Here is a 17,593-nt window from a genome sequence, read left to right on the forward strand (position 1 = left end):
TCTTCAAACACAACATATCCAATATCCATCAACACGTAGTTACATTGTGATGAATAATACAAAAAACTATCTTACACATGGTTGCATTATAATGTCAATAAAAAATATACAACCTACACAAAAACATTTAACCTACACTTTTTCTAAGAATAAGAAACATATAGCTTACATAGAAAAAACATATCACCTACGCATGTGTAAGGTATGTGTATATTTGTGTAGTTTATATAATTGTTGATGTTGAATTACATATGTAAGTTATATGCTTTTTGTATGTTGTACGTTTTTATTGCTCAAAACAAGTGTAGGTTATATAACTTTGTGTAGGTTGTATATTTATTGAACTTAAATACGTGATATATGCTAATATATTGTGTGGAAATTATTTTTTAATATAAAGAAATAGTATTATATAATAAATTGTATTTATGTTGAATAAATGAAGAATGTGTAAATAAAAAATAAAACAAAAATAATGTTTTATCTTTTTATTATTATAGTTAAATTAGTTAGATATATTAATTAGATATATTTATTATGGTTATATATAGTTGTATTAATTGGAGAGAGAGAATGCATTTATTGTTGCATTTAATTTTTTTTTATTATTTTTAAATATTTAAAACCTAAAATAAAACTAGTGGCTCATATTCATTTCTCTCATTTCTTGCAATAATTTGATTTATTTCTTTAACTTAAACCCTATATATATATATAATTTCTCTATTATTTTGTTTTGTTTTCATGGATTTGCATATCTAACTCTTTTTTTTAAGTTTCAATTTAGCGTGTCATTCCAATAGATTTGATACTGGTAAGCGTTTTAAACTATATTAGTAACTCATTTGACTTGTAGACCGTAGAAATGGGCTTGTAGCCCTAGCTGCCCTAGTGCTTTCAATGCGTATAAATAATGTGTTTCTTCTCAAATGATTGAGAGTTTTTATCTCATGTTTAAAAATTACATAAATTTAATCATAAAATTAGAGTGTGTGAGTCGTTAAAAAAATTTTAAGTTGATAGTTTTTCTCTGCAGGGTCAAGTTATTTTACATATAAGAATAAAAATAAGAATGATGAAATTGATTTGTGACCACAAACAAAAATAACACTTAAAAGTAATTTAAGAAAATCATACCTTAAAATATAAAATCAAAAACAAAAAATATATATATAAAAAAAAACTTAAATGTTTCTCCAGTCTTGCTCGTTCAAAAAAAGACACAATGTTAAAGAAAAAATATCATTGTGTTTTTTGTTTATTTTCGTCATTCATCGTACCTTTTTTTCCTGGCATTGTGTATTTTTTTCTTAATATTTTGTTATATTATTCAAAATTGTGTTATATTTTGTTGACATTGTATTATATTTTGCGTTCTATGTGTCTTTCTTATTTATCATTGTATATTTTTTTCGTCAATCTCTTTTTTGTCTTTTTTTTTTCTTGACGAGAAAGACGAGGTAAACGTTTTATTTTTTACTTTTTTATTTATATTTTGAGTTATGATTACTTTATTATTTTTCTTGATTTTTATGTGTTTTTTTTTTGTTTTGTCACAAATCATTCTCACGTACATTTCTTATTTTTGTCCCTCTTTGTATTTTACTTTTTCCGTAAGGAAAATTGATTTTAAATAATCCCAACTATGTCTTATTGGTAAATAACAGTCCCAACTTAACACTTGGCTGGTGACGGTCCCCAACTAAAGGTGTATTTTTTTTCAATGGTCCGCGACTAACGAAATATTAACCCCGTTAGTATGATGCTTAGTGGCATGTCTAGTTGTCAAAAATTGCTTACGTGGCAGCTTACATTGCATGTGACTCTTTAAATTATTTATAAATATATTATATAATATATTAAAAGATTATTTAGCCACCACTTCATCTCCCATTCTCCTGAACACCATCTTCGACACACAACCACCACCATCTCCTTCTTCAACCACCACCACGGCTTAATTTTTTCCGGCCACTGTCAACCCTATGGGAAACTTCAGGTATTAGTGAAACGTGTCCACCTATCAGAATCCTATGACCACCATCACTGGTCTATGCTAAATAAACCTTTCACTGTCAGTCGCCTCAGCCCTTTCTACCGCTAATGTCGGCTACCGTTGATCCACCATACGTTGTCGAAACACTAGCCGCTTTATCCCTCTCGATTCGCAACAGTCCTTCTCTCTTTCTCTTTCTCTCTCTCATAAGATCTACAATCAATCACCGTAATTTCGAACCCGCGTCACCGGAAAATTGAGTTGCAGGTTTCCGTTGTTGATCTGAGATCTGACTTAGGTTTTGTAACTCCGGGGAGCTTCGATTAGTCACAGTATTTATGTGAAACGCCAACATATAGGCTTCAAAGTTTTGATACTTCTGCGTCTTCTCCTCCGATGAGCCGGTATTTGACTCGTTTTTGGGTTTAAGAAACTAAAACCTTACGTAAGGTTAATCCAATTTACAGTGAAGGTGGTGGTGGTGGTTTGCTTGAGTGCTGGATATGAAGTTGTGGTTGCAGAAAGGGGTGAGGGGAGGCTTGGTTAGGTTAAATAATATTTTAATATAACTATTAATAATTTAAATAGCCACATGACATGTCATCTACCACATAAGCAATTTTTGACAACTAAGCGTGACACGTAAGCACTAGACTAACGGGGTTAACATTTCGTTAGTCGCGGACCATTGGAAACAAATACACCTTTAGTTGGAACCGCCACCAACAAAGTGTTAAGTTGGAACTGTTATTTGTCAATAGAACATAGTTGGAAGTATTTAAAACCAATTTTCCTTTCGTAATGATTTAAACAAGATGAGCTTGGTCGCCCCTCAATTATAAATGAATAATATTATCTCTATAATTTATTTGGGTTATTCAATTAGCCATTAGTTTTTTTAAATGCTGGTGTTGTGCAAATCATACCGCCTGTTCATTAAAATACAAAGGGTTGACAACATCAATTTACATATTAAAGTACAGGAACTCTCTAATCTACTATAAAATGAACCTTAATTCTGTTAACAATTCAACCATAAGTTTTAATTTTGAAAGGCTATTATCTTCTTAATGGCCACTTCAAAGAACTCAATTGGAGTTTCTGTGCTTCAAATAGTCATTCTGGCACTCTTGTATTTACAAGCAGATGGCCAAGGCTTAAAAGTAGGGTTCTATGCGAAATCATGCCCACACGCTGAGATGATAGTATCTAGCGTCATTAAGGAAGTAATGGCCGTAGCACCATCTCTTTCTGGCCCGTTGTTGAGAATGCACTTCCACGACTGCTTCATTCGGGTTTGTCATATCTTATATTTTCAAAAGATTTTAATTCTCTTCCCAATTATGTTGTTATAAGTGTGTTTTATGAACCTTGCGATTGTAGGGTTGTGATGGGTCGGTTTTATTAGATTCTCCACAAGGCAATCTGAGAAATTCTCACCTCCAAATCTCAGCTTGAGAGGGTTTAATATCATCGATAGAGTGAAGACAGCGTTAGAGAAAGCCTGCCCAGGTTTAGTTTCATGTGCTGACATTGTGGGCCCTTGTTTGCTAGAGACGTTACCGTGGCGGTACGTTTATAATAATGTTCATGTTTTATAGCATGATGACACTAACTTTAGAAGCAAAACTTCACTTTTTTTCTTTTTTTTTTTTTTTGCTAATAATGGTTAGTTATCTTATTTCCTAAATGGGCATGTGTTCTTTTGTTAACAGACCAAGGGACCGTTATTGGGAGGTCGAAACCGGCCGAAAAGATGGCAAAGTGTCTTTATTTAGTGATCCGATAAATCCTGTAACAGGATTGCCACCACCTTCTGCAAACATCACGTTTTGAAACAATCTTTTGCACTGAGGGGACTAAACACAAAAGACCTTGTTGTTCTCTCTGGTGCGTGTTATTGAGTTTTCTTATGCAAGTCAATTTAACATAAATATCACTCTACCATCAAAAATATTAAGTAATACTTATTAGTTATTACACAAACACTACATAATTGATACACTGATTCTTGATCTTTTTTAGGAGGACATACCATTGGGGTATCTCATTGCTCGTCTTTCGAAAACCGGCTCTACAACTTCACTGGGAAAGGAGATACCGATCCCACAATGAACCAAAACTACATTGCAAGATTAAAGTTGAAGTGCAAGCCAAGAGACCAAACCACATTAGCTGAGTTAGACCCGGGGAGCTTCAAGACATTTGACGACTCTTACTTCAGACTAGTGACTAAGAGGAGAGGGCTTCTTGAATCCGATGCAGCCTTGCTTAATGATCCTGAGACTAAAGCGTACTTGCTTAAGTCTATTAGCCACGGGCTCCACATTCTTTGAGGATTTTGGTGTATCTATGGTTAAAATGGGTCGGATCGGAGTTCTTACGGGCTCTCAAGGTGAAGTGAGGAAAGTTTTGCAGCAAAACAAACTAGGCACACCGCACACTTTGTTCAAAACGTAAAATAAAACCAAGAGCTATCACGGTTCATCAAAGTTTGATCATGTGTAGTTCAATACTTGTTAATTTAATTTAATTTATCTATGAGTGTAACGCAAAAGTTTCGTCCATTAAATAATGTACCCAAACAACAATGCATCTGTGTACAAGTTCTTTGTTTTTCAATGTATATTTATCGATGGGTTTATAATTCTCACTAGATTTGAAACATATATTAGTTTGGATTTATTCTCATTAAATACCAATAACTTAATAACTATGCATAATAATTATATTTTTAATTCCTAACCTAATAATAAGATAATCTTTCATTATATAGAAACATAGATATTACAACAACATAGCAGGTAGGCGGGCAACAAGCTGCGCCGCCACCCCCTTTCTGAATTGCAAACCCTAACCTTCTAAAGACATACCCATGCCCCTTTGGAGTTGACACATTGCTATGCACAACCAGTTGGACCTGGTTAGGAAACAGATAGCTTCCGGTGCCAAGGAGCCAAAGGTATCAAAAGCCAAATGGACAAAAACATGTTGGTTCTCTTCGCAGGCTTTAGCATGTTTCTCCACCTTCTTCGTTTCAGCCCTTTTCATTGCTTCCCAGCTACAAACCCATTATCCCTCAAACCAGCTAAGGGAGATACCCCTGTGAGGTCGACACAAGCGTGTTTTCCCCCGGCCCAACCAAAGACGAGCAAATCTGCCGGTCGTAGAGTGGATCTCCCTTCCGTGGGTCTGTAAGGAAGTTTACGGGGACTTCCTTTTTAGCTGATATCCCAGCTCGCCTTAAGATGTCCCAAAGAACGTCCCACACCTAATTAATTACGTTTTATTGTTACCTGCAAGATTATTCCCTGCAGTTCAAGAATCGTTCAAGAATCAGAGGCCCTTGTTATAATTGGCTTCATACAAAGAATAAGTGTGAACCGATAATATATATTATATATATTCTTGGTTTGTTATAAAATGTATTTATTGTAAAGGTAAAATGTTATAGAATAGTAATCAAGTTTCAAAAGTGTTCCAATGTAACAACACTCTAGCCCGGTTAGACTGACGTCTCACGCGATACGGTCAATCGGATTCATTAATAATGATTCAATTAAAGTCTCAATACCCTAAAAAGTATTTAAACCTTACAACAATCTAAATAATTCAAAGCTAAAATATCTTTTACTCCATGTTCTCGATAATCTAAACTTTTTATCTCTCATCACACGTTTCCCCAAATTCCAATGAGTACTTGCTAAAAACTAAAGGAGAAAACACCAAAAAGAAATACGGGTGAGCAAAATTTTGCTCGGTAAAGGAAGTACAATAGCAATAACAATATAACAATAAGAACAATGTTAAACGTTGAACCATCAATGACAAATCAACAACCAATTAACGATAAAACAATGCTATAAGTTGAATGATCAATGATAGAAACCAATAACCCCGTAACGATAGGACGATATCATACGCTAATTGTTTAACAATAAGACCATACTATAATTACGTTGAATATCAATGATGAATCTATATAATAACAATTTAATGTGGAAATACTCATATGAGCCAATAGCAATAGTTCAATACAATATGTACAATTAGCTGTAGACTAATACACCAATATGTAGAGGGGATGTGGGTACTCATACCTATCCCTCTACCAATAACAATAACAATAATTTCCAAGGATCGATCCATACGCCTCTAAACAATAATCAATAAGTGCTATAACTGAGCACACAATAACAATAAGTGCAATAACTTAGCACACAATAACAGTATAGAGAAGTTGTGGACTAATTGCTTCGCCACAAATACAACACGTCAATGGTGCCTCAATTGACACCCTATATCCCCATAGGTAGATGTGCTCGGTATTGAGGTCAATGAAATAATACACTTAATTAAATAAGAGGCAATACACTAACAATAGACTATACTTAATCAATGTCAATATCAATAAACAATAAGCATAGAAACATGCGATAATGAGCATAGAGAATCAAGCTCGAGCCTAGCTGAGCAGTCTCGTTTAATTTCAAGCTTAAGTTCAAAACCACCCTGATTCGACTCATGAACAACTATCTTCTTAACTAAAATTTAGAGGAAATCATAAAAAAAACATGTATTTTTTTTACCATATCAACAACTCCATCCCTATTTGTCATCTTCAAATTATGCGTGAACCTATATCAAACTCTCAAATTTGATGTTACGTACAATATTCACCCCTACATAATTGTTTATTATATATTTTAAAGGTGGTTGTGAATTAAGAAAAGATAAAAAGATAATAATAAAAATAAATAAATATTATTTAATTGAATAGAAGATAGATATGGGGATAAGATATTGACTTTTTTTCTTTAAATACGAGATAAATCTAAGATATTGTGATTTTTAGTTAAATTATATGCGAATTAGAATGAAAAAGATACTCTATATGCTCTTGTATATATCAAAATGGGAAGTTACGTACTTATGTGCATATGTAAGTAAATATAACGTTTGTTAATGTTAAATTCAAAATTCACCAAACAATATATTATTAAGAAGCCATGAAATCATCAGCTTAAAATGATCCATTGGTTAGCTAAAAGGTTACTTTCGTATTAATTAAATATAAGCTTGTACAAGCTGTTCTCATATTATTTATAACAATTGGGATTAAGGTGAGGCAAGAATGTGATAGGTTGATGATTGTTGCAAGCATGTTCTAGCTTCAATGTCAACGATGATTTTGTTCAATTTAATTATTATTGTTTTAATATATATGAATGCGATTTAAATAGTTGGACCTTAATGTGATCAACCTATACGTTTTGCTAAACACTATTTTATATAGTTTTCTTTCCCGATGATAATTTTATGTGTAGCCACTAAATGTACATTTTTTTCTAGGGTATCTGTGTCTTAAGTAATTTAATTTTGAATCATAGCAACTTATACTTGCGGTTTACACTTTACATAGCACTATGTCAACGTTTTTCGACGACTGTATTCGCTAAAAGGTAACCCCTAGCAACGCTTCAAAGTGCAATTAACAATTAGATAAGACATTTCCAAATGCAATTAAATTGTTTGTTGTATTTGTCTTCTTTAGCTCCATAATTAATGGTTGTTATCTCAATAATGAAATTAATCGATTCCTATTAAAACTCTGCTATCATATTGTATGGGTCCTAAAAAGCTCCAATGAGCAGCCTTGATCCTTTTGTTCCTTCATTCTCCTCTTCTTCGACAATCTCCGGCCTTAATGGCAAACCCAAACATTAATTATAATCCAAGATTGAGAAAACCTTACTTCACTTTGAGCAAACCTCATTGAGTCAGGTTTCAAACCTGAGATCATGAAGATTCCAAGCCTTAACCATCATATTCAGGTAATTGAACCAGAAGAGGCTAATTACAAATATATTTTATAATCCAAGATTGTAACAAATGGTCTATATTGATTGTATTCTATTATTCAAAATGTATAAATACATTAAACATAGACATAAATATGTTAATTGAAGATATAAATACATAAAATGATGGTATAAAACGTGATATACATTAAAGTATATGAATGGTTCAATTCGGTTAACCGAGTGTACAAAAAATAACTGATGCTTGTGGTTTAAGTCATGCAATAACCTCATAAAACTAAATAGCTAGAGTAAGTAGGATAACCTATCCACGTGAAGCATGTCGTCAATGTTATATTATATGTTTGTTTATTAATTGTAATATTAATCTAAGTGGACACACGATATCAAGTTGAAATTGTTTATGAAAACTATCGCAAAATATATACTTTGATTATAGATTAAAATTCAATTCAAGAAAAATCAACCCCGTCCCGTCCAGATTTCCAATTCAATGTACACTCAAACTTGTTTAACTAGATGGACCCCACATGACGTGGACTTGCAAACAACTTGATTTTACTATTTTAGTGATAACAAGAGACTACTTTTTAATACTAACTCATAAAAAATATTTACCAAATTATAAGTGCCAAATAAACCCCCCACCAAAAAAAAATTACTAAACCACTCGCTATGAAAAAAAAAAAACCGAAAGCGTGATTAACTGCAACAAACCAAAGTATTTTCAAACAATTAAAAACAATTCGAAGAACTATATTACAAAGTTTAGGTTTCACGCATATGAACCGTCCTTACGAGTGTTCTAGCCTTGCATCTTCATGTTGAGTTTTGGCTAAACTTAATTCGCGTACATAGCCACCAAAACATCCCGTCCCGTAGTTAGGCTACTTCCTTCTGTCCTTCCGCCATGCGTTATCCTGAATACCACCTACTGCTACGTCCTTTCTTTAAATCTTCTCATGGCCCCAAATCAGTTTAGCCCAATTTCTATTTTTTGTTCTTATTTTTCTAGGCCTTAGTTTGTGTTTGAACCAGCAGTAGCCCACCACTAATTTCTTTCGTCTTGAATTGTTAAGGAGTTCTAGCCCACCTGTCCATTCATTTAACGTACAAACTAAAAACGAGTACATGTATAAATTGTAAGGGACCCCTAATTGAATATTCAACATCTGACCAAACTCCAAACACCATGTATTATCTTTCCATTTTTCTTTTTATTTTGCATTCTCCAAACACCATGTGTTTGTTTTTAGAGAAAAGTTCTTCTATGTCTCTTTTGTCTGCGCTAAACAGACCACATGCAGACGTTGTGGTCTGCAGTGTATTTGTTATTTAAATACATTTCATTAAGGTTCGGACGTCTTTTTATCTTAAAAGACCTGGACCATTCACATCCAACTTCTTCAAACTTTCAAACCCTACTCTTTTTAAACAAAAAAACATCGTTCCTCTACTCCACCCTCAAACTAGGGATGAGATCGGGACCGTACCCATACCTATACCCGTACATGTACCCGAAAGTACCTGTATCTAAAATCAGTAAATCTTGGTACCCATACCCGTACCCGAATTATAGGGTACGGGTACAGGTATTTTGGGTATGGTACTAGCTTTGGTACCTCTTTGTTCTTTTTTTTTTAAATCTCCACTAAACTAGGTATCGGTACGATACCGACAATCAGTTATCTATAATACCAAAACCGTAATACCGCAACCGAAACTAAAAATGAAACAAATCAACCATAATATAAAATTCATTCCCTTTTCCTTTTATTAGTTTATTGTTTCCTCAATTTCTATTGAAAAACAATAGTGAAAGTTAATAGATGTTATTTAATTATATACACAATTACACATACACGTTTTAATGAAATAAAAGTATACGAATACACAATATATGAATATACACATATAAATTGAGAATGAACTTCTTCAACTAATATATATTATGTTTTGAAAATTTCGCTTGAAAGTTAAGTCATAAGTGTTGGAAACCTAATAAAAGTTCATACATATTCTAAACGGGTACCAGTACCCGTAATACCCGTATTTGTACTCGTACCTGTACCCGTACCTATAATCAGAAAATTCGTATACCCATACCCGTACCCAAAAGACACGCACATGTACAGATACGGGTATGGGTATTTAGGAAAAAAAGCTCATCCCTACCTCAGACTAGTCACCATCTCCCCCTTTCCTCCAACTACTTCTAGCATCTCCTAGCCTCGTCCCGTATCCACACAACAACTCTTTTTCTTTCCTCAAACCATAGCAACTCCACACAACCACTCTCCATTTGTCAAACCCCCCACCCCCCCTTCACCTCCACCTTCTGTCCACTCCGCTGCAAATCTCGTACGTATATGTTTTCTTCTTCTTCTCCCATCTTTCTTTTCGCCATTTCTGTTCTACAACACATTACATTATTAGGTTGGTGTTGGTGTTATTTGATGTTGAATGAGTTATGGCTAACAAGTTCTTGTGTTTAGGTTTGCCCCACTTATCCTACTGGTCCTATTGGTTATTAGAATAATGTTGAAGAAAGTTTGTAGAAAGTTTAGGTATAATAAAGATTTTGTTCCATTAAATGTTTAAATTTCAATGTTGAAAAATTCTTTCAAGATTAATAAGTTGGTTTATTTTCAGTTTATTTTAATAATCTGCAAAATGTTTAAAAAAACAAACAACATTCTTATTATATACTGCAGTCCTTTTGCCCAACTCTACTTCTACAGAGGTCTGCAAATGTGATCCACAAACTACATACATTTAACTCTTAAAAAAACAAACCACATATCTTAAAAAGCTATTCAAGCCCAACCAAACTCATGGAGATCAAACCCTTAAGGTGCTCGAGAATGTGTGTTTCATTTGGAGGAAGCAGAATAATATTGTCTTTGACAACAATGATCTCAAGAAGGAGTCTATTGTTAATTTGATTATGGCTTTAGTTTGGCCAGTAGTTAAATAATCCACTTCTTGTTATGTAATTTTGTTATTTTCCTTGGCTAATTTTTCTAACGTTTTTGTTGAAATTTATTGTGAGTAGAAAATAGAGAATCTTTAATAATAAAAGTATAAAAAAATATTATTTAATCAATCAGGATATAAAAATTTAGTGTTTTTTATTGTAAGTATAAAGACGAGGATGTGGGACGGGCTATGAATGCTCTAAGAACATTCCTATTAGCTTCTCTATATCTATCATACACTAAAAATTATTAACTTCTCTCTCTTTTTTAATTAAATAATATATATATATTTTTAATTTATCATTACAATTTCTCTCTACTTCACTTGCAATCATTTTCATAAAACATTAAAAAATTTATAAAGGGTGGACAATGTGTTTCTTCAAATTTATTCATGAATAATAACTTTTTTCTCTTCTTCATTCACAACCGCTTGCAATTACTCTACACAACATAGAAAACCCATTCACATAAATACATAGGAGCAGTTTAGGGTAGTTTAGGGTGTTGTAAGTAGATGAGAGAGAAATATAGTTATTTTTTTGTAAATTTAAAAGTTTATCGTTAACTTTCTATAATTTTTTAATATTGTGAGTGAAAGAGATGAAAAATTAAATGATAAAAGTATAAAAAAATATTATTTCATTGAAAATAAGAAAGAAAATGTAATATTTTTTTTAATGTAATTGAGTTTGAAGACATAAGAATGGATGAGAATTGAGAACGCTAATACACAACAATATTATAATTGAAATTTTTTTTTTGAATAGCGTTTGTATCCACCGCCAATACCTGAGTGAACCTTCCTGAGACGGGATGTCAACCGTCATACTGATTTTGACGCTCCAGGCCTGACTCACTCAAGAACACCATCAAGGTGAAAACCCACCACTGTAAGAAAACCCCCTTGAGTCAGGTTTCGAACTTGAGACCTCAAGGATCTCAAGTCTAAACCATCGTTCTCATGCCATTGTGCCAGAAGGCCAATTGCAATATTATAATTGAAACTAACAATAAATTGTAACAAGTTATATAAACAAAATAATAATAAGACAAAAGTATAAGTCATCATGACCATAACCGAAAGCCCAAAATAAACGATAAAACATCTCATATGACACCTTCATCCCCCACGGCCTCTTCTTTCTCTCAACTCCTTAAATTCCCTCACATTCTCTACCCGTCACCACCGTCACTGCCACCACCAGAAAAGAAGTGTTAACTAATTATCTCTTCAAGGATCAAACAAAGAAAGCCCAAATTAGATAGAAAGTTCGACTTTGATGGAGTCAACGGACTGTAAAGAAACATCAAACATCAAATCTGATAGTTTTCAAGTTGATATGGAACCTTTCTCACACCTCATCAACAATCACAAATATGAATCAACAACAAATGTAAGTTTCATGTTTGGTCTATTATATTTTTTTTAGTAATCTCAAACTTTCACCTATTGACCTGAAGTAATCCCTGTTGGGTTTCAACGGTGGTTCCGAACGAAAACGGACAAACCTTTTTAACCCGTTTAAGTTAATAATTCGTTTAATAGTTATTAATCAATATTAATAATCAAATATAAAAACGAGTTATGAAAACGCAGCGGAAAGTTAAACGATTTAATTGAACCAAAACGGAAACCCGAACCCGGATCCGATTACAACCATTATACGAGTACGAATAAACATAAAGTAAACAACCATAGATGGGTATTCGATATACCTCGGTTATACACAAACCGGGAAGACACCGAAGGCTAACGAGATGAGCTAGATGACACAATCAACAACACCAAGCAAATCCGGCAACGGCGGCGGCTAGCGGCGGCGATGGCGGATTCCGGCGAGTTGTATAACGGCGGCAATAGGCAGCAAATGGCAGCAGACAACACAAAACAGCAGTGGCTGGTAACTGTGGTGGTCCGGTGGCTTGCTGCGGTGGTCAGGTGGCTGCCACGTTTTTCCGGCGGGTCTCCGGCAGCAGCAAACAGCAGCAGCGGTTTTCCGGCGGGTCTCTGATAACAACAACACAGCAATAGCAGCTCGGTTATAGACGGACAAGAAGCACCAGTTAGCTATGGGAGGCTGAGATGGTGGTATGTGATGTCAAAAGACCGGAGAAGGTGGCGGCGCGTTTTTCCGGTGGCCGGAAAAACGGCCGGCGGTGGTGGCGGCTGGACTAGTGAGAAAAGGGAGGCTAGGGTTTGTTGAAGTTCCATAAATAGATAATATTATGTATTTATAGATAACACATTTAGGGTTTAACAATTAAACCAATTTGGGCTTAAGCCCAATTAACCAAATAAAGCCTTTAATCAACATCCAGTCCACCTAATATATATTGTGTCGGGCCTAATTATTATTTAAGTAGGCCTTTGTCTCGTTACCCCGGTGTAACTCTGTCCGGGTCACATTCGGATCGGTCACATTGACTTGACCCGAAACGACCATAAAATCCAACAGTCTCCCACTTGGACGTATTTGGGTCAAGTATCACAACGCTGACAGCCAGAGGCGTTCTAGCTACACATAGCTGTCCCCAACCGAATATGACATTTTAAATCCATAACCAAAGTATCTTGGAATACCTTATTGCAAGATAATGAATTTATAGTAATCGTTGTCATTTATCCTTTCTGTATAAGACATCAATTGAAAAATGAGACATGGATCATATCAATCTCATATAGTGTTCAATTATTGTAGTTCTCGATATAGAGTCAAAGTGGTCCAATCAAACACACAGTTAGTTTGGGTGAGGCCTCACACTTTACCAGTTTGAATCAACGAGGGTGCCATTATGTCTAACTGTTACATCTTAATGTAAGAGTACAGAATCCCATCTTGACTACATACAACTCCTACTGAACTCCAGAACATTCCCAATCAATGCCTTTATGGCTGGCAGTTACGCAACAGCGGTTGACATGATCAAAGAATATTCCTCGGTAAACGAAAGTTCTAATATGTATCTCAGGTCTAAGGATACTAAATGAGCATACTATTATCAAAACATCTTATGATCAAGATCCATGAAGATGATTTGATGCGAGTTACATCTAACGTCATTCATAATGAGGTGTGTGAGTTTGGAAGTCAACTGCTTGAGTCTAAAGTCAGAATAGTCTTAATTCAGAATCGCTCCCACGAGTCTGACCGACTACGGATAATTTAGAATACAATATTCACGGATTAAACGTATTAAAATGAACACAGTTGTATTATTCAACGTTTGCATTTAACCATTAAATCAAAAGTGAACAGAAAAGTACAGCTGATTAAACGTTCATACATCCAAATACTAAATCAAAATAAATCACTAGCAAGTCTAAGCCCGATAGCATCTCTATGCTGATCATGCTTGTCCTGAGTCATTGGCTTAGTGAACGGGTCAGCTAGATTTTGATCTGTGTCTACTTTGCTTATCACGATGTCACATCGTTCCAATATTTCCCGAATAAGATGGAACTTCCTTAGAATGTGCTTGGTTCTGTGATGAGACCTTGGCTCTTTGGCTTGAGCAATAGCACCTGTGTTATCACAGAATATCTCGATTGGTTTGTGAATACTCGGAACCACATCGAGATCGGTGATGAACTTCTTCATCCAAGCAGCCTACTTAGCAGCATCCGATGCAGCTATATATTCGGATTCGGTGGTAGAATCCGCCACTACACTCTGCTTGGAGTTCTTCCAATAAATAGCTCCTCCATTGAGAGTGAAAACGAAACCTGACTGTGAGCGAGAATCATCTCGGTCAGTCTGGAAGCTAGCATCAGTGTAACACTTTACAGTGAGCTCCTCTTCCACTCCCCCAAACACCAGGAACATGTCTTTGGTCCTATTCAAGTACCTTAGAATGTTCTTCACAGCAGTCCAATGGGCAATGCCAGGACTTTGTTGAAAACGACTGGTCATGCTCAAAGCATACGAGACGTCAGGTCTAGTACACAACATAGCATACATGATAGAGCCAACCGCAGAAGCATATGGAATTTCTTGCATACGTTTCGATTCAATGTCCGTTGCCGGAGATTGCGATTTGCTCAACATGGTTCCTTTAGTCATTGGAACAGCTCCTTTCTTGGAGTTTTCCATTGAGAAGCGTGCCATCACTTTGTCTATGTAAGTACTTTGACTTAGCCCTAGAATCCGCTTAGATCTATCTCTATAGATCTTTATTCCCAGAATATATGCGGCTTCTCCAAGATCTTTCATTGCAAAACAAGATTCCAACCATTGCTTAACTTCCTTAAGCATAGGAATGTCGTTTCCAATGATCAGTATATCATCCACATACAAGATGAGGAATGATATAGTGCTCCCACTAGCCTTTTTGTAAACACAAGGTTCATCTTCATTTTTGACAAAACCAAACTCTTTGATTTTCTCGTTAAAGTGAAGATTCCAGCTTCAAGATGCCTGCTTAAGTCCATAAATGGACTTGTTCAATTTGCAAACCTTATTAGGATACTTTGGATCGACAAAACCTTCAGGCTGAACCATATATACATCTTCAGAAAAATGTCCATTAAGGAAAGCGGTTTTGACATCCATTTGCCATATCTCATAATCATAGTATGCAGCAATGGCAAGCAATATCCTAATTGACTTGGTCATAGTAACGGGCAAGAAGGTTTCATCATAGTCAACACCTTGAGTTTGAGTGAAACATTTCGCGACTAGCCGTGCCTTGTAGGTTTGCACATTTCCATGCATGTCGGTTTTCTTCTTGAAAATCCATTTGCTCCCTACTGCCCGACTATCGGGGGGTAGCTCAACCAAGTTCCAAACTTGGTTATCATGCATGGATTGCATCTCTGCGTTCATGGCATCTTGCCATTTATTGAATTCCGGAAAACACTGTTCATGCCGGAAATTACTGTTCATAGCCGGAAGTAACTGTTCACTGCCGGAATTTCTGTTCACTGCCGGAATTACTGTTCGCTGCCGGAAAGTTACTGTTCGCTGCCCGGATTAACTGTTCACGACGAGTAACTGTTTACGCCGGAATCTGTTCCCGCCCTCCACCCGCACTTGTTACTGTTCACAGTCAATTTTCAGTTTCGTGTATCACTATGGGCGAAAATGCATACATGTATACATTTACTAAAGAGGAGCATGATCTTATTCAACGGTTTCTTACCTCCCAGTTGCCTCATCCTCAAACCAGCTCGGCACATTCAGGTAAACCTTCTAATCTTGACTTATCATGGGTGATTGATTCTGGAGCCACACATCACATGACTGGGAATCGGGGTATTTTTTCTAGTCTTCAAAATGTTTCCCATGCACCGGTACGTCTTGCCGATGGATCTTCATGTCCCGTTCTCGGCATAGGATCCATCAGTAACTCGGAAAACCTAAAACTGTCTTCTATCCTATTTGTTCCTAAATTTCCTACCAGTCTTTGTTCAGTGAGTCAGATTACCAAACAAAACAACTGTTCTGTGACCTTCTACCCAACTCACTGCGTTTTTCATGAACTAGGAACAAATCGGGTAATTGGTACTGGTTTTGAATCAGGAGGTCTCTATCGTATATCCCCGTTTTCGCATCCTGTAGCAAACTTATGTGATTCCGCTGTCAGGGAGGCTCACTCTCGGTTAGGTCATCCCTCTACAGCGGTTCTGAGGCAAATGCGACCAGATTTACCACTTTCGTCTTTTAATTTTCATTGTGAGTCGTGTCAACTTGGTAAACATACCAAGCGTCCCTATCCCCCTAGGGTGCCCAATCGAGTCAGTTCTTGTTTTGAACTGTTGCATTCTGATGTATGGGGTCCTTGCCCTATCAAATCTACGTTGGGTTTTGAATATTTTATTACCTTTATTGATGACTATTCTCGCACTACTTGGGTTTATTTGTTGAAATCTCGTAGTGAGGTATTTTCCATATTTCGAGAATTTATTGCTTATGTTCAAAACCAATTTAACACCACCATTAAAACTTTACGATCTGATAATGCTAAAGAATATTTTTCCACCGACTTTTCTTCTACTTAAAAACCAACGGCATTATTCATGAATCATCGTGTGCTTATACATCTCAACAAAATGGTGTGTCCGAACGCAAAAATCGTCACATATTGGATGTTGCTCGCACAATCATGATCCAATCACGTGTTCCTCATCGTTTTTGGGGAGATGCCGTTCTCACTGCCACATATCTGATTAACCGCATGCCCTCAACCGTTCTTCATGGTAAAACACCGTTTTCTGTACTATTTCCCAACGATGATCCATTTCCTCTCGCACCTAAAGTATTTGGTTGCGTCGCCTATGTTCATGACCATAGTCCAAAAACCATCAAACTTGATCCTCGAGCCATTCGTTGTGTCTTTCTTGGTTACTCACGGGTTCAAAAAGGGTATCGATGCTATAGTCCATCACTTCACCGATATTTTACCAGTGCCGATGTCACTTTTCACGAGTCTCCTTACTTTCCCGAGTGTTCCACTCCTGTTTCTGACCCGTTTCCCGACCTCGATATACCCACATCTCCCTTCATCCCCACCATTCCTGTGTCAATTCCTTTTACCGATCCAATCTCTACTGATTCTGACCCACCGACAGAATCTCCGCCACTGCTTTTCACATATGCTAGGCGGGGTAGGGGTAAAACATCAGCGACTCTTGATTCACACCCTGGCCACGACCCCGAAATACCCTCCGATACTCCGTCTACATCTGAGCAATCCACACCTCTCACTAATACATCCTTACCCGATCCAACAACCTCTGATACTCCCGTTTATGATCCTCCTGGTGCCCCACTTCCCGATATACCTATTTCCTTTCG

General features: G+C 35.9%; 1 pseudogene; it reads left to right on the forward strand.

Annotated features, from left to right (window-relative positions):
* Positions 1 to 3,066: 3,066 nt before the first annotated feature.
* Positions 3,067 to 4,456, forward strand: LOC143583754 (peroxidase 27-like; annotated as a pseudogene).
* Positions 4,457 to 17,593: the final 13,137 nt, after the last annotated feature.

This window comes from Bidens hawaiensis, unplaced genomic scaffold (assembly GCF_021521415.1).
Source record: "Bidens hawaiensis isolate Kalapana, Puna unplaced genomic scaffold, B.hawaiensis_p1.1 tig00032505_1, whole genome shotgun sequence".
Classification (NCBI taxonomy): Eukaryota; Viridiplantae; Streptophyta; class Magnoliopsida; order Asterales; family Asteraceae; genus Bidens; species Bidens hawaiensis.